An 18,740-nucleotide genomic window follows, 5' to 3' on the forward strand; every position below is an offset into this window, starting at 1 on the left:
TATTGGGAAAAGTGGTATGGGTGAAGGGTGGGAAGAGACCCATGTGAACACATAACCACTGTTTTCAGAGTCAAGGGAGAATATCCTTTGGGGGTGGGATTATCTTGGCCTCTGACCTGAGTACCAAGCTGCCTCTCTATCTCTGCTTTCAAGATACCCTCTTGAATGCCCTTCCTCTGTATTTTGTTTCCTTGGAAAAATGCCTTGGCAGGTACTTGAAATGTAATGAGGCCTTCAAGCTCTGCATTAATCACAGGTAGCAATTACCTCACATTCCTGTGAGCTAAGCATGTTCAACACTAAAAAAGCTCCCTTCTGAAAGAACCAGAGTTGGCTGGTTCATGGCCATTCTGTTGGATTTTGATGTTGTTTTCTGAGAACTTCTCCTGTAGATTCCCCTGCACATCTTCTTTCCTCTCTAGAGGAAAACAAAACAAAATAGAATAAACCCTTAGGGCTTCTGGGGGAGAAAGAGACTAGATTGGTTTGTTTGTAGGTTCACTTATTCAATAAATATTTACTGAATACTTATTGTGTGTCAGATACTATTGTAATCATTGAACATATAGGAGTGAACATAAGTTTCCATGGAGCTTGTATTTTAGGGTGTGGGGATAGTCAATTAAAAAATTAAATAAGAATTTCAGATGACTCATAGGAAGAAGATAAAATCAGGTAATAAAGAGTAGAGGGAAAATTGATTTGAGGAGAGGCTTCAAGATGGTGGAGAAATAAAATGTGGAGATAACCTTCCTCCCCACAAATACATCTGAGATACATCTATATGTGGAAAAACTCCTACAGAACACCTACTGAATGCTGGTAGAAGACCTCAGACCTCCCCAAAGGCAAGAACCCCCCCACGTACCTGGGTAGAGCAAAAGAAAAAAGAATAAACAGAGACAAAAGAATAGGGATGGGACCCGCACCAGTGTGAGGGAGCTGTGGAGGAGGAAAGGTTTCCACACACTAGGAAGCCCCTTGGCGGGCGGAGACTGCGGGTGGTGGAAACGGGATGCTTCGGAGCTGCAGAGGAGAGCGCAGCAACAGGGGTGCGGAGGGCAAAGCGCAGAGATTCCTACACAGAGGATCGGTGCCGACCAGCACTCACCAGCCCTAGAGGCCTGTCTGCTCACCCGCCGGGATGGGCAGGGGCGGGGAGTGGAGGCTTGGGCTTCGGAGCTTAGATCCCAGGGAGAGGACTGGGGTTGGCGGCGTGAACACAGCCTGAAGGGGTTAGTGCACCACGGCTAGCCGGGAGGGAGTGCGGGAAAAAGTCTGGAGCTGCCGAAGAGGCAAGAGACATTTTCTTCCCTCTTTGTTTCCTGGTGTGAGAGGAGAGGGGATTAAGCGCGCTGCTTAAAGGAGCCCCAGAGACGGGCGTGAGCCACAGCTATCAGCGCGGACCCCAGAGACGGGCATGAGACGCTAAGGCTGCTGCTGCCGCCACCAAGAATCCTGTGTGTGAGCACAGGTCACTCTCCACACCTCCCCTCCTGGGAGCCTGTGCAGCCCGCCACTGCCAGGGTCCCAGGATCCAGGGACAACTTCCCTGAGAGAACACACGGCGCGCCTCAGTCTGGTGCAACGTCACACTGGCCTCTGCTGCCTCAGGCCCGCCCCGCATTCGTGCCCCTCCCTCCCCCTGGCCTGAGTGAGCCAGAGCCCCCGAATCAGCGGCTCCTTTAACCCAGTCCTGTCTGAGTGAAGAACAGACGACCTCAGGCGACCTACATGCAGAGGCGGGTCCAAATCCAAAGCTGAACCCTGGGAGCTGTGCGAACAAAGAGGAGAAAGGGAAATTTCTCCCAGCAGCCTCAGGAGCAGTGGATTAAATCTGCACAATCAACGTGATGTACCCTGCATCTGTGGAATACCTGAATAGACAACGAATCATCCCAAATTGAGGAAGTGGACTCTGGGAGCAACAATATATATATATTTTTTTCCCTTTTTCTCTTTTTGTGAGTGTGTATGTATATGCTTCTCTGTGTGATTTTGTCTGTATACCTTTGCTTTTACCATTTGTCCTAGGGTTCTGTCTGTTTTTTATTTTTTTCTTTTTTTTAGTATAGGTTTTAGTACTTGTTATCACTGATGGATTAGTTTTTTGGTATGGTTGCTCTCTTCTTTCTTTTTTATTACTTTTTAATTTTTTTAATAATTATTTTTTATTTTAATAACTATTTTATTTTATATTCTCTCTTTCTTTCTCTTTCTCTCTTTCTCTCTTTCTCTCTTTCTCTCTTTCTTTCTTTCTTTCTTTCTTTCTTTCTTTCTTTCTTTCTTTCTTTCTTTCTTTCTTTCTTTCTTTCTTTCTTTCTTTCTTTCTTTCTTTCTTTCTTTCTTTCTTTCTTTCTTTTCTTCTCCCTTTTATTCTCAGCCATGTGGGTGACAGGCCTTTAGTGCTCCAGCCAGGCATCAGGGCTGTGCCTCTGAGGTGGGAGAGTCAAGTTCAGGACATTGGTCCACCAGAGACCTCCCAGCTCCATGTAATATCAAATTGCAAAAATGTCCCAGAGGTCTCCGTCTCAACACCAAAGCCCAGCTAAACTCAAGGACCAGCAAGCTACAGTGCTGGACACCCTATGCCAAACAAGTAGCAAGACAGGAACACAACCCCACCCATTAGCAGAGAGGCTGCCTAAAATCATAATAAGGTCATAGACACCCCAAAACACACCACCAGACGTGGACCTGCCCACCAGAAAGATGAGATCCAGTCTCATCTGGGACTGTATGAACACAGGCACTAGTCCCCTCAAGCAGGAAGACTACACAACTCACGGAACCAACCTTAGCCACTGGGGGCAGACACCAAAAACAACGGGAAGTACGAACCTGCAGCCTGCAAAAAGGAGACCCCAAACACAGTAAGTTAAGAAAAATGAGAAAACAGAGAAACACACAGCAGATGAAGGAGCAAGGCAAAAACCCACCAGACCTAACAAATGAAGAGGAATAGGCAGTCTACTTGAAAAAGAATTCAGAATAATGATAGTAAAGATGATCCAAAATCTTGGAAATAGAATGGAGAAAATACAAGAAACGTTTAACAAGGACCTAGAAGAACTAAAGAGCAAACAAACAATGATGAACAACACAATAAATGAAATTTAAAATTGTCTAGAAGGGATGAATAGCAGAATACATGAAGCAGAAGAACGGATAAGTGACCTGGAAGATAAAACAGTGGAAATAATTACTGCAGAGCAGAATAAAGAAAAAAGAATGAAAAGAATTGAGGACAGTCTCAGAGACTTCTGGGACAACATTAAACACACTAACATTCAAATTATAGGGGTCCCAGAAGAAGAAGAGACAAAGAAAGGGTCTGAGAAAATATTTGAAGTGATTATAGTTGAAAACTTCCCTAATATGGGAAAGGAAATAGTTAATCAAGTCCAGGAAACAGAGAGTCCCATACAGGATAAATCCAAGGAGAAACATGCTAAGACATATTAATCAAACTATCAAAAATTAAATACAAAGAAAAAATATTAAAAGCAGCAAGGGAAAAACAGCAAATAACATACAAGGGAATCCCCATAAGGTTAACAGCTGATCTTTCAGCAGAAACTCTGCAAGCCAGAAGGGAATGGCAGGACATATTTAAAATGATGAAAGGGAAAAAGCTACAACCAAGATTACTCTACCCAACAAGGATCTCATTCAGATTTGATGGAGAAATTAAAACCTTTACAGACAAGCAAAAGCTAAGAGAATTCAGCACCACCAAACCAGCTTTACAACAAATGCTAAAGGACCTTCTCCAGGAGGAAACACAAGAGAAGGAAAGATCTACAATAACAAACCCAAAACAATGAAGAAAATGGTAATAGGAACATACATATTGATAACTACCTTAAATGTAAATGGATTACATGCTCCAACCAAAAGACATAGACTGGATGAATGGATACAAAAAAAAAATCCGTACATATGCTGTGTACAAGAGACCCACTTCACACCTACGGACACATACAGACTGAAAGTGAGGAGTTGGAAAAAGATATTCCATGCAAATGGAAATCAGAAGAAAGCTGGAATAGCAATTACCGTATCACACAAAATAAACTTTAAAATAAAGGCTATCAGAAGAGACAAAGAAGGACACTACATAATGATCAAGGGGTCAATCCAAGAAGAACATATAAAAATTGTAAATATTTATGCACCCAACATAGGAGCACCTCAATACATAAGGCAAATACTAACAGCCATAAAAGGGGAAATCGATGGTAACACAATCATAGTAAGGGACTTTAACACCCCACTTTCACCAGTGGACAGATCATCCAAATGAAAATAAGGAAACACAGGCTTTAAGTGTTACATTAAACAAGATGGACTTAATTGATATTTATAGGACATTCCATCCAAAAACAACAGAATACACTTTCTTCTCAAGTGCTCATGAAACAGTCTCCAGGATAGATCATATCTTGGGTCACAAATCAAACCTTGGTAAACTTAAGAAAATTGAAATCATATCAAGTAACTTTTCTGACCACAATGCTATGAGACTAGATATCAATTAAGGAAAAAATCTGTAGAAAATACAAATACATAGAGACTAAACAATACACTACTTAATAACCAAGAGATAACTGAATAAATCAAAGAGGACATCAAAAAATACCTAGAAACAAATGATAATGAAAACATGACGACCCCAAACCTATGGGATGCAGCAAAAGCAGTTCTAAAAGGGAAGTTTATTGCAAAACAATCCTAACTTAAGAAATAAGAAACATATCAAATAAACAACCTAACCTTGCACCTAAAGCAATTAGAGAAAGAAGAACAAAAAAACACAAACGTTAGCAGAAGGAAAGAAATCATAAAGATCAGAGCAGAAATAAATGAAAAAAGAAATGAAGGAAATGATAGCAAAGATCAATAAAGCTAAAAGCGGGTTCTTTGAGAAGATAAACAAAATTGATAAACCATTAGCCAGACTCATCAAAAAAAAAAAAAAGGGAGAAGACTCAAATCAATAGAATTAGAAATGAAAAAGGAGGAGTAACAACTGACACTGCAGAAATACAAAGGATCAAGAGAGATTACTCCAAGCAACTATATGCTATAAAATGGACAACGTGTAAGAAACGGACAAATTCTTAGAGCAGCACAACCTTCTGACTGAACCAGGAAGAAATAGATAATATGAACAGCCCAATCACAAGCACTGAAATTGCAACTGATTAAAAATCTTCCAACAAACAAAAGCCCAGGACCAGATGGCTTCACAGCCGAATTCTATCAAACATTTAGAGAACAGCTAACACTTATCCTTCTCAAACTCTTCCAAAATATAGCAGAGGGAGGAACACTCCCAAAGTCATTCTATGAGGCCATCATCACCCTGATACAAAAACCAGAAGAAGATGTTACAAAGAAAGAAAACTACAAGTGCATATCACTGATGAATATAGATGCAAAAATCTTCAACAAAATACTAGCAAACAGAATCCAACAGCACATTAAAAGGGTCATACATGATGATCAAGTGGGGCTTATCCCAGGAATGCAAAGATTCTTCAGTATATGCAAATCAATCAATGTGATACCCCGTATTAACAACTTGAAGATGAAAAACCATATAATCATCTCAATAGATACAGAGAAAGCTTTTGACAAAATTCAACACCCATTTATGATAAAAACCCTAAAGAAAGTAGCCATAGAGGGAACTTACCTCAACATAATAAAGGCCATATATGACAAACCCACAGGCAACATCATTCTCAATGGTGAACAACTGACACCATTTCCTCTAAGATCAGGAAAAAGACAATGTTGCCCACTCTCACCACTATTATTCAACATAGTTTTGGAAGTTTTAGCCACAGCAATCAGAGAAGAAAAAGAAATAAAAGGAATACAAATTGGAAAAGAAGAAGTAAAACTGTCACTGCAGATGACATGATACTAAACATAGAGAATCCTAAAGATGCTACCAGAAAACTACTAGAGCTAATTAATGAATTTGGTACAGTAGCAGGATACAAAATTAATGCACAGAAATCTCTTGCATGCCTATACATTAATGATGAAAAATCTGAAAGTGAAATTAAGAAAACACTCCCATTTACCATTGCAACAGAAAGAATAAAATACCTAAGAATAAATCTACCTAAGGAGACAAAAGACCTGTATGCAGAAAATTATAAGACACTGATGAAAGAAATTAAAGATGATACAAATAGATGGATATACCATGTTCTTGGATTGGAAGAATCAACACTGTGAAATTGACCATACTACCCAAAGCAATCTACATATTCTATTCAATCCCTGTCGAACTACCACTGGCAGTATTCACAGAACTAGAAAAAAAATTTCACAATTTTTTTGGAAACACAAAAGACCCTGGATAGCCAAAGCAATCTTGAGAAAGAAAAATGGAGCTGGAGGAATCAGGTGCCCTGACTTCAGACTATACTACAAAGCTACAGTAATCAAGACAGTATGGTACTGGCACAAAAACAGATATATAGATCAATGCAACAGGATAGAAATTCCAGAGATAAACCCACGCACATATGGTCACCTTATCTTTGATAAAGGATGCAAGAATATACAGTGGAGAAAAGACAGCCTCTTCAATAAGTGGTGCTGGGAAAACTGGACAGGTACATGTGAAAGTATGAAATTAGAACACGCCCTAACACCATACACAAAAATAAACTCAAAATGGATTAAAGACCTAAATGTAAGGCCAGACACTATCAAACTCTTAGAGGAAAACATAGGCAGAACACTGTATGACACAAATCACAGCAAGATCCTTTTGACCCACCTCCTAGAATAATGGAAATAAAAACAAACATAAACAAATGGGACCTAATGAAACTCAAAAGCTTTTGCAGTACAAAGAATACCATAAACAAGACAAAAAGACAACCCTCAGAATGGGAGAAAATATTTGCAAATGAAGCAACTGGCAAAACATTAATCTCCAAAATTTACAAGCAGCTCATGCAGCTCAATATCAAAAAAACAAACAAACCAATCCAAAAATGGGCAGAAGACCTAAATAGACATTTCTCCAAAGAAGATATACAGATTGCCAACAAACACATGAAAGAATGCTCAACATCATTAATCATTAGAGAAATGCAAATCAAAACTACAATGAGATATCATCTCACATCGGTCAGAATGGCCATCATCAAAAAATCTACAAACAATAAATGCTGGAGAGGGTGTGGAGAAAAGGGAACCCTCTTGCACCGTTGTTGGGAATGTAAATGGATACAGCCACTATGGAGGACAGTACGGAGGTTCCTTAAAAAACTAAAAATAGAACTACCATATGACCCAGCAAATCCTGCTACTGGGCATATACACTGAGAAAACCATAATCGAAGAGTCATGTACCACAATGTTCATTGCAACTCTATTTACAACAGCCAGGACATGGAAGCCACCTAAGTGTCCATCGACAGATGAATGGATAAAGAAGAGGTGGCACATTTATACAATGGAATATTACTCAGCTATACAAAGAAACGAAATTGAGTTATTTGTAGTGCAGTGGGTAGGCCTAGAGTCTGTCATACAGAGTGAAGTAAGTTAGAAAGAGAAAAACAAATACCGTATGCTAACACATATATATGGAATCTAGATCATAGGAAAAAAAAGGACATGAAGCACCAGAGTAAAGACGGGAATAAAGACGTAGACCTACTAGAGGATGGACTTGAGGACATGGGGAGGGGGAAGGATAAGCTGTGACAAAGTGAGAGAGTGGCATGGACATATATACAGTACCAAATGTAAAATTGATAGTGAGTAGGAAGCAGCCGCATAGCACAGAGCGATCAGCTTGGTGCTTTGTGACCACGTAGAAGGGTGGGATAGGGATGGTGGGAGGGAGGGAGATGCAAGAGGGAAGATATATGGAGATATATGTATAACTGATTCACTTTGTTATACAGCAGAAACTAACACACCATTGTAAAGCAATTATACTCCAATACAGATGTTAGAAAAAAAGAGTAGAAGGGTGGGGGTAGTCAGATAAATATATCCATATGATACATATGTACACACATTATGTGTACACACGTGTACATACACATGCATAATAGTGCTTCTTAAACTTTAATGTATACCAGAATCACTTGTAGGACTTATTTAAACAGATTGTTGAGCCCCTCCCTCAGAGTCTGTGATTCAGTAGAGGCCTGGTGTGGGGCCCAGGATTTTACTTTTTTTTTTTTTTTTTTTTTTTTTGTGGTATGCGGGCCTCTCACTGCTGTGGCCTCTCCCGTTGCGGAGCACAGGCTCCGGACGCGCAGGCCTAGCGGCCATGGCTCACGGGCTTAGTTGCTCCGCGGCATGTGGGATCTTCCCGGACCAGGGCACGAACCCGTGACCCCTGCATCGGCAGGCGGATTCTCAACCACTGCGCCACCAGGGAAGCCCAGGATTTTACATTTTTAACAAGTTGTTGGGTGCTGTTGTTGCTGCTGCTGCTAGAGCCACACTTTGAGACCCACTGGCATAGTGTACTGAGTGGTCCTAGAAAACTTTTCCAAAGAGGTGGTATTTGGGTAGAGAACTGAATGATGGATGAGAAGGAACCAATGTTGTGAAGACGATCTGTGGTGGAAGAAGAGGGTAGGAATGAAGAAGAGCTTTCCAGATAAAGCAGAGAAACTGTGGACTGAAGGAAGCAAAGAGGCTAGTGAGGCTGCAGAGTAATGACTGGAGGGGAGAGTGGCAGCAGCTGAACTAGGAGAGGAAGGTAGACAGTAGGCAGGCCATGGAGAGCAGTGATCCTCTATTCTGAAAGCATACTTAAAAAACAAACAATGCCAGAGCCCACCTCCAGAGATTCTGATTTAATTAATCTGAGTGGCACTTAGTTTTAAAAGTTCCTTAGGTAATTCTGATAAGCAGTCAAGGCTGAGAATAATGGAGACCGGCCCTTTGTAGCCGTGTAAAGTTGAGGTTTTATTTCAAAAGTGATGAAAAGCGTTAGAACAGTAGAGGATGTATTTGGATTTAATTTCCAGCTGCTAGAATGAATTTTGTAGGAGGTTGAGAGTGAATGAGGAGACCAGTTAGAAAATGTTACAGTTGTCCAGGTTAAAAGTGGTGTTGGCTTCAGTTTGGCAGGGATGATGAGAAATTGGATGCTGGATAGTAGATGGGATTTGGGGTAGAACAGAAGGGACTTGCTGATGGATCCTTGGATATCGGAAGTGAGAGAGAGAGAGAAGACTCAAATATGACTCCAAGGTCACCTTTCAGCTGAGTGAGAGGTGACACCATTAACTGAGAACACTGGGTAGAAACAGGTTTAGAGAGAAACTAAAAATTTTAAATTTTGGTATATTAACTCTAAGATGCCTCTTAGGAACAGTTAAGAACCAGATTGTTTTTAGGGAAAGGGAATGGAACTGAAGGTGAACTGATGCCTTGCTCTTTTGACAGGCCCATTGTGATCGCTAGCTAGGATAGTATTAATTTAAATGTGGATTTCACATGCATTTTGGAAAATATAACCTCTCCTGTAATGTGTAACTTTAAAAATGGGTGGATAGAATCATGCCAGGAGCTTTCAAGAGGCTTAAACCCATGAGCTTAAGCTGGTGGGCCCATGGTAGACACTCAATATATATTTGTTGCATTAATCAGTGAATGAATGAGTGAACTTACTTTTATATATGAAGCCCATTTGTCATTTTGATGGGCAATGTGTCTTCAAATCACATGGTATAGGGGGTACCAAATATCCAGTCAAAGTTTATGTCTCGATAAGATTGTTATAAAGTATTTAACTGGTCAAATGAATCCACGGAATTCTAAAGGCAGAGGGTTTTTGGTGTAAGCAGTGTTGTGTTCCTTGTGTTACTACGATCTCTGAAGACCTGTCTCATTTCTAGTTCTGTATCTCTGTATTTTTGCTCATTTTCATGAGCTACTGTTATCTGTGGTTTCAGCAGAATCAGACCAGATTTAGAACATGACTTTACAGAAAGTTCTCCTGCTTCTCTGTATTCCAGGGCCTGCCAGGCACAGTAGGGAGAGGGTTCAGGGGCAAGAGGTCCTATAAGCCAGCTCGGTGCAGTGTGGAATGTGAGATCAGAGCTGACTTACCTGAGATTTCAAAGATGATCAACATCTGCCTGTAAGTATCTCTTCTAATGAACCAAAAGTCAGAATTTGTTTCTGGAAAGGGAAATCAGTTCCACAGCTAGAGAGACCAGAGGAGCTGCTGAGAACTCTTCCCAGACTGTATTCAGATGCCCAGACTTGTGCATGAACAGGTGGAGCCTCTCCCTAGTCATGCTGCTGTATCCCTAGATGATGGAGTGGAGAGCCACTCAAGCTCATTTCTCCTTATTAGCTGCATTCAGGGACCAATGATTCCACTTCAGTCTTGTGTAATGAGAGTTAGAAGTTAAATCCATGATCTTAACAGTAGTCACCGAAATTCTTCTGAAGGGAGAAAATCTCTATCTGTGAATGCCTTGATAATCCATGTAGAGGCACAAAACAACTGGAGAACACGTTGGAGGCTAGACCCAAGGTAGGAGAGGAGAATGGTTAAGTTGACACCTGACCTAAGGAGGGGAGTTTGTTGTGCTCTTTAAAGGAGGTAAATAGAGAGAGGAGGGAGGAAAAAGAAGCTTGCAGATGCTGCAAAGTTGAGTGAAGAGACCTGTGGAAATAATCCGGTGTTAGGGTGGCCAAAAGATAATTTAAGAGCAGAGATGTTCAGTGTTCAACTTGAAATTGTTTACTTTGCTGTCATGTAAACTCCTTTTACACCTCCCTTTGAATAACTGATAAAGTCTGATATTCATGGAAGCTTTATGTGAGTGGAGAAATAGATGGGGAACTCAAGAAAGCTTGAGCTTCACATTGGGTCTAATGGTGGAGAACAGAGAGGGGGCTGTGCAAGTAGGTGCAGAGCTGACTTTGAGAATACAAGTTGTGCCCTCATCCTTGCCTTATACACATCTAAGGAATACTCAGAAATTTTGGGCAGAGCTTTGGTGGGAGACCCAAACTCCAAGTGACACTTTAGTTGTAAGATTTGGGGTAGCAAAAAATGATTTATCTCAAAAAAATTAAGGGTTCTAGCTCTTTTAACATGATTTGGTCTCATTGGCTCTTCTTCAGCTTTACTAGCTCTTTCATTAAACCTGCACTCCTGACTCACAATCTTTGTACTGTTTCTCTAACTGGTGCAGGTTCCTTTGTCTAATTTCTCTTTGGTTTGCATCTGGTTCTCCTTCCCTTGTTCCTGTGGCATTGGGGGAGACCAGTTCTTCCATTTCACACCTGGGGGCCTATTGTACCCAGTCTAGCACCTGAATCCCGGAGACATTTGGTCACCCAAGAAGAGAGGTCAGACATGACTAATACTCTGGGAGATTGTTTTCCTGAGTATGAATATGGGTGAGGCATTTGTTTTTCAAAGGTCATGTATTATATGGTCACATGGATTTAAACAGGTAAGGATTTATGGCATATCAAGTAATATTAAAAAATCATTTAATACTACCCAAAGCAATCTACCGATTCAATGCAATCCCTATCAAATTACCACTGGCATTTTTTACAGAACTAGAACAAAAAATTTCACAATTTGTATGGAAACACAAAAGACCCCGAATAGCCAAAGCAATCTTGAGAACGAGAAATGGAGCTGGAGGAATTAGGCTCCCTGACTTCAGACTCTACTACAAGGCTACAGTAATCAAGACAATATGGTACTGGCACAAAAACAGAAATATAGATCAATGGAACAGGATAGAGAGCCCAGAGATAAACCCACACACATATGGTCACCTTATCTTTGATAAAGGAGGGAAGGATATACAGTGGAGAAAAGACAGCCTCTTCAATAAGTGGTGCTGGGAAAACTGGACAGCTACATGTAAAAGTATGAAATTAGAACAATCCCTAACACCACACACAAAAATAAACTCAAAATGGGTTAAAGACCTAAATGTAAGGCCAGACACTATCAAACTCTTAGAGGAAAACATAGGCAGAACACTATACGACATAAATCACAGCAAGATCCTTTTTGACCCATCTCCTAGAGAAATGGAAATAAAAACACAAATAAACAAATGGGACCTAATGAAACTTAAAAGCTTTTGCACAGCAAAGGATACCGTAAACAAGACCAAAAGACAACCCTCAGAATGGGAGAAAATATTTGCAAATGAAGCAACTGACAAAGGATTAATTTCCAAAATTTATAAGCAACTCATGCAGCTCAATAACAAAAAAACAAACAACCCAATCCAAAAATGGGCAGAAGAACTAAATAGACATTTCTCCAAAGAAGATATACAGATTGCTAACAAACACATGAAAGAATGCTCAACCTCATTAATCATTAGAGAAATGCAAATCAAAACTACAATGAGATATCATCTCACACCGGTCAGATTGGCCATCATCAAAAACTCTAGAAACAATAAATGCTGGAGAGGGTGTGGAGAAAAGGGAACCCTCTTGCACTGCTGGTGGGAATGTAAATTGATACAGCCGCTATGGAGAACAGTATGGAGGTTCCTTAAAAAACTACAAATAGAACTACCATACGACCCAGCAATCCCACTACTGGGAATATACCCTGAGAAAACTATAATTCAGAAAGACTCATGTACCAAAATGTTCATTGCAGCTCTATTTACAATAGCCAGGACATGGAAGCAACCTAAGTGTCCATCAACAGATGAATGGATAAAGAAGATGTGGCACATATATACAATGGAATATTACTCAGCCATAAAAAGAAATGAAACTGAGTTATTTATAATGAGGTGGATGGACCTGGAGTCTGTCATACAGAGTGAAGTAAGTCAGAAGGAGAAAAACAAATACCGTATGCTAACACATATATATGGACTCTAAGGGAAAAAAATGTCATGAAGAGGTTAGTGGTAGGACGGGATAAAACACAGACTTACTCGAGCATGGACTTGAGGATATGGGGAGGGGGAGGGGTGGGCTGTGACGAAGTGGGGGAGTGGCAGGGACATATATACACTATCAAATGTAAATTAGATAGCTGGTGGGAAGCTGCTGCATAGCACAGGGAGATCACCTCTGTGCTTTGTGACCGCCTGGGGGGGTGGGATAGGGAGGGTGGGAGAGAGGGTGATGCAAGAGGGAGGAGATGTGGGAGCATGTGTGTATGTATAACTGATTTAGTTTGTTGTAAAGGGAAAACTAACACACTATTGTAAAACAATTATACTCCAATAAAGATGTTAAAAAAAAAAAAAATCATTTAACTCGAGAGGAAGAAGGCAATAAAAGATTAATTCTCAGCCATTTTGTAAACCCCAGAACCAGCACTTTGAAAATACTCTGTATACTGCAAACGTCAAAGTCAGCATACATGTTTTTGGAGGAAATAATTACAAATGCTAATATAAGGTGATTAAAAATATTTTAATGTTTCTGTTAAGTCTGTTTTGCTACTTCAGAATTTGCTATATCTAAGTAGGCAGGATTGTAAGATAGGAAAATATTTATATGTCAATACTGACATTTTGACTTCATTCTCAGAGTTGCTTAATATTCTCTTATAATGAAATTGCTTCCAGTAATAAAACTGCATTGCAAACACTTCTCAGGTTATCTGAGGCCAAAATTAGATACCTAGAATAACAAAGAAAATAATTCTTGCCTGAGGGCTTCTCTAAACAAGAGAAGCATGGCTGTGCAATCACTGTGAATGTATTCCCTCCTGTAGAAGTTACTACTTAGGAGGTTTATTGTGTTCTAGCTAAGAGACTGGAGGTGGGAATGGTGGAAATAGTGAGCTGGGAAGGTCAGGGATACATTAGGTTACCTGACTTGAATGATTATAAAATTTATGGCCCATAGTTAAATTTGGTGAAGGTTTATTTACAAAATAAAAGAACATGTATGTTTTCATACCATGCTGATTGTTGCAATAAAAATTGCATGTATTGATATATACCTATAGTGGTCTGCCATTGTTGTTTATACAACCCTCCCCTCAGTCTTTCTTCTGGGAACAACACCCCCTTTCCATTGGGAATGGCTCAAGCTTCCTGTGGGCACCACCTTTTATGTGACCCTGCCCTTTCGCTACTCCCATCTTTTCTCTTACTAGGGCCACAATGGACTGGCCAGGAGTGGACCTCTGACTCAAGCTGGTCCTTCCTCTGAAGTTTGCAAGTGAATTGAGAAGGAGTCAGTTCCTTTTTTTCTGGGAAATTTATAAGATGTGAAACCCAGGAGCTATAATAGCAGATTTACTGCCCAGAGAAGAAAGCCAGTCTATAGTGAGAGGGTCAGACTGTAGAGAGATACATACTTCCTGCAGTTTAAGTTGTCAATCCTTTAATATCGTAGGATACTTTAGTATGCTCCCTATATATTTTCATGTTGCTTAAACTAATCTAAGCTGGATTTCTGTCACTTAGCAAAAAGCATCCTGATGAACACATAGGCACTGTGCATGGGAAAGATTATTAAAGGCTGAAAGGCTGTGGCATCAAAGTAATCCTGAGGTTTATAACACGCTGAACTGGTTGGTTGTTGGATATGACTGAGGAACATTGACTTGTGTCATACAAATCTTATTGAGTGACTAATTGTCTTCTGATAAATATTTAATATTCCACAAGGCTAGTCCAGAAACCTAAAGACTAATCTGTCTCTTTTGATTAGTTAGGACAATTGTTCAAACTCACTCTGTCTTTGTGATGAGCATTCATGATTAATACACTAGAACTGATAGGACCCTGTTACTCTGTCCCCTAGCAGAGCGAATAGGTCTTTTCTGAAACCTTAGTCAGGATAGCTTTGAGGCCATTTATTGGCATTATAGCCAAGTAGTGAAAGTTTATGTTCTGTCTTAAGCCTCTGCCCTGAGTCAGTACTCTTCTGCTGATCAGCTAAAGAATTTGATACTCTACTTTGCTGAAGTGAAATTCATTGCTAATGGCTTATTTGTTGCCTTCTCCAGTTAGTGCTTACCTTTTAACTCACTGGAGTGAGTTAGTTGTGGGTTTAAGATACTATAGTAATAAGAAGGGGGAAATGACTTTTTGTGGAAACAGCACCCAGTTATCAGCAGTAGAAGTCATTAAACTTATTGATGCTGAAAATCTTCCCAGGGGTGAGTCTCCCATATAGCATAACCATTCTTGGAAACAATATTTTATATCACACATATATTCTGATGTGTAACCTACATCATTGTTCTTGTATGGATAAATCATACCTCCATATAGTATAATAATAGGTATCATTTGTAGAGAGCTGCCATATTCTAGATACTGCTGGTGCTTTCACACTTTATCTCATTGATTTGATCTTCAGGAAAACGTTATGAAGTAGATATTATCGTCATTTTGCAGGAGAGGAAAACTCAGCACAGGGAAGTTAAGCAGATTGGCTAAGGTCCTTTGGCTGATGAGAGAACATAACTCAGAAAACACTCACCAGTGCTGCTTCCTTCAAATTGGACTCTTTGCCTGTATGAGTTACCTCCTTACTTGCCTTTAGATGGGGAGTAAGTAGTGGTTGCCATGGTAATCCCAAGGTAGAAAAAGCCTCTGGCGTCTGGCCATGATAATCATTTAACCCAGCTGTGGAAGAGTCTTGATATTAACCAAGAATCACTAAATGGTACACACAGACTGAGTGTAGATTGAGTATCTGCTGTTTTGATCAGAGGCTAATTCCTTGGGAGTATTGGGAATTATTAGGTGATAACCTTATGGTGATTGAGTTACTGATTGAGAACTTGTTGATCTTTTAATAACTTATAATTTTGATTACTAGAGGTATGTTAGGGTTATTCCTTTTTGAAAGTTCTAAATGGATCATAATACTACACTTGCTCGTATATTAGTAGGTCAACAATCAACATCTCATCATTAACTCCATTTTAGAGGTATCTGCATTAATGTATTGATATTCTCCTAATAACTGAATTAGATCTATAAGGATCAAAATCATTTCTCAGTGCTTTTATTATCTTTTCAAAGTGTTTTTAACAACACATTGTGTATTCCAGAGTTGTTTTTAAAATGTTGTTCTATTTTTACTAACTTTCTAAGTATACACCAATGCCATAGTGGAATAAATCTGCATGAATCTTGCCTGATCTACAACCTGGAAACAGTACACATCTCCATGGTGGGAAAAAGCTAGAGCAATCTTGCCCTGTGTGTATATGGCTGGACTTTTATTTTTCTGTCTTGACTGTGATCCAGTATATAATACTGGGTTTGACACTCCATCATTTGGGTACATGGATATTTAGAACGGAAGGCTTGTAAGAGACAATGTGGAGGGCAGTGAAAAGAATCTTAAACTGGCAGTGTGAAGAATTACACTTTGCCATACCAGCTGTGAAACCTTGATCCTCATTTTTCTTGGCCTTGGAAGGAGGTAAATGAGAGAAATGATCTGCAGGTCTCATTTAAACCTTAATGCTGGAATTCTGTAATGCTAGATAATTGGAGCTCTGTTTTCTGGTGTCTGATCACAAACCCTTTTGGAAATAGAAGAAAACACCACAAATTATGTTGTTCACTGAGTTGGGATAGAAATTGAAGGCAGGAAGGCCTTCAGAGAGCCTCAGCTTAGTTTCTTCTCAGATGACTTGCCTCCTGTTTCCTTCAAAAAGATGGGGAGAGATTTTAATCTCTATTGATTCAGCATCTGTGGTCTCTTTCATGAGCAAGCATCATAGTGGATGTCAAGAACTATGTGGTAATTTACAATTATTCCACTGCACCATGTAATATGTATTTGAGAATAATTGTTTAGAGGCACTTGCTTGCTAAAGTATGATTATATTCAGAAAGGAGGAGCTTTGTAAGTGACACAAACTTCAGATTTCTATGAATTACATGTTTAAGCTCATTAACGGGCAGGTGCTATTTTAGGCATTCTGTGACGTGTGCTGTTCCTTGGTCCTTCTGCTACATGGCATTTGTGGGAAAACCTCTGAGATAATGGTAAGTTATCTTAATTTAGAGGCTAAAAAAATATTAAAAGAAAAATTCTCTTTGAGAAGAAACGTTAGAGGAATGTTTTAAGAATTTGAGGATGGTATGTTGGGAATTACACTGGAATTGGGAAGTTTCTAATTCCATTGAGCATAAACATATTCATTTTCTTGGCAGTGAATATGCTAATTAATATCAGAACACTCCACATATTAGGATCAGGTACCACTTCCATTAATTTTTCCTGTCCATATCTATACTCATTACCTTAACTTAGGCATTTACTGGTACTCTGATGGATTATTGTAGGAGTCTCCTAGTTTTCCTCCTGGCTCTCACTCTTTTCTAAAAACCAATTTGGACATTCACAGAAAAATAGACAAGATGAAAAGTCAGAGGGCTTTTTACCAGATGAAGGAACAAGGTAAAACCCCAGAGAAACAACTAAATGAAGTGGAGATAGGCAACCTTCCAGAAAAAGAATTCAGAATAATGATAGTGAAGATGATACAGGACCTTGGAAAAAGAATGGAGGCAAAGATTGAGAAGATGCAAGAAATGTTTAAAAAAGACCTAGAAGCATTAAAGAACAAACAAACAGCTGAACAATACAATAACTGATATGAAAAATATACTAGAAGGAATCGGTAGCAGAATAACTGAGACAGAAGAACAGATAAGTGACCTGGAAGACAGAATGGTGGAATTCACTGCTGCATAACAGAATAAAGAAAAAAAATGAAAAGAAATAAAGAGAACTAAGAGACCTATGGGACAACATTAAACGCAACAACATTCGCATTATAGGGTCCGAGAAGGAGAAGAGAGAGAGAAAGGACCCGAGAAAATATTTGAAGAGATTCTAGTTGAAAAATTCCCTAACATGGGAAAGGAAATAGCCACCCAAGTTCAGGAAGCTCAGAGAGTCCCATACAGGATAAACCCAAGGAGAAACACACTGAGACACATAGTAATCAAATGGCAAAAATTAAAGACAAAGAAAAATTGAAAACAGCAAGAAAAAAATGACAAACAACACACAGGGAACGCCCATAAGGTTAACAGCTGATTTCTCAGCAGAAACTCTACAAGCCAGAAGGGAGTGGCATGATATATTTAAAGTGATGAAAGGGAAGAACCTACAACCAAGATTACTCTACCCATCAAGGATCTCATTCAGATTTGATGGAGAAATCAAAAGCTTTATAGACAAGCAAAAGCTAGGAGAATTCAGCACCACCAAACCAGCTCTACAACAAATGCTAAAGGAACTTCTCTAAGTGGGAAACACAAGAGAAGAAAAGGACCTACAATAACAAACCCAAAACAATTAAGAAAATGGTCATAGGAACATACATATTGGTAATTACCTTAAACGTGAATGGATTAAATGCTCCAACCAAAAGACACAGGCTTGCTGAATGGATACGAAAACAAGACCCATCTATATGCTGTCTACAAGAGACCCACTTCAGACCTAGGGACACATACAGACTGAAAGTGAGGAGATGGAAAAAGATATTCCATGCAAATGGAAATCAAAAGAAAGTTGGAGTAGCAATACTCATATCAGATAAACTAGACTTTAAAATAAAGATGTTACAAGAGACAAGGAAGGACACTACATAATAATCAAGGGACAATGCAAGAAGAAGATATAACAATTATAAATATATATGCACGCAACATAAGAGCACCTCAATACATAAGGCAACTGCTAATAGCTGTAAAAGAGGAAATCGACAGTAACACAAA

The 18,740-nt window shown here is 39.4% G+C and overlaps 1 protein-coding gene across 2 annotated transcripts in view; it reads left to right on the plus strand.

Moving 5' to 3' along the window:
- Window positions 1-18,740, plus strand: part of PLCL1 (phospholipase C like 1 (inactive)) — a 364,454-nt gene that overhangs the window by 144,061 nt on the left and 201,653 nt on the right. The window contains exon 1 of one of the 2 annotated variants that reach the window (XM_067026503.1): window positions 10,067-10,147. The exons of the other annotated variant lie outside the window; for it this stretch is intronic. The gene's annotated coding sequence lies outside the window, so the exon portion shown is untranslated. Of the gene's footprint in view, window positions 1-10,066; window positions 10,148-18,740 lie in introns of those variants that run through there. 2 annotated transcript variants of the gene reach the window in all.

Source organism: Kogia breviceps, chromosome 2 (assembly GCF_026419965.1).
Source record: "Kogia breviceps isolate mKogBre1 chromosome 2, mKogBre1 haplotype 1, whole genome shotgun sequence".
Taxonomy (NCBI): Eukaryota; Metazoa; Chordata; class Mammalia; order Artiodactyla; family Physeteridae; genus Kogia; species Kogia breviceps.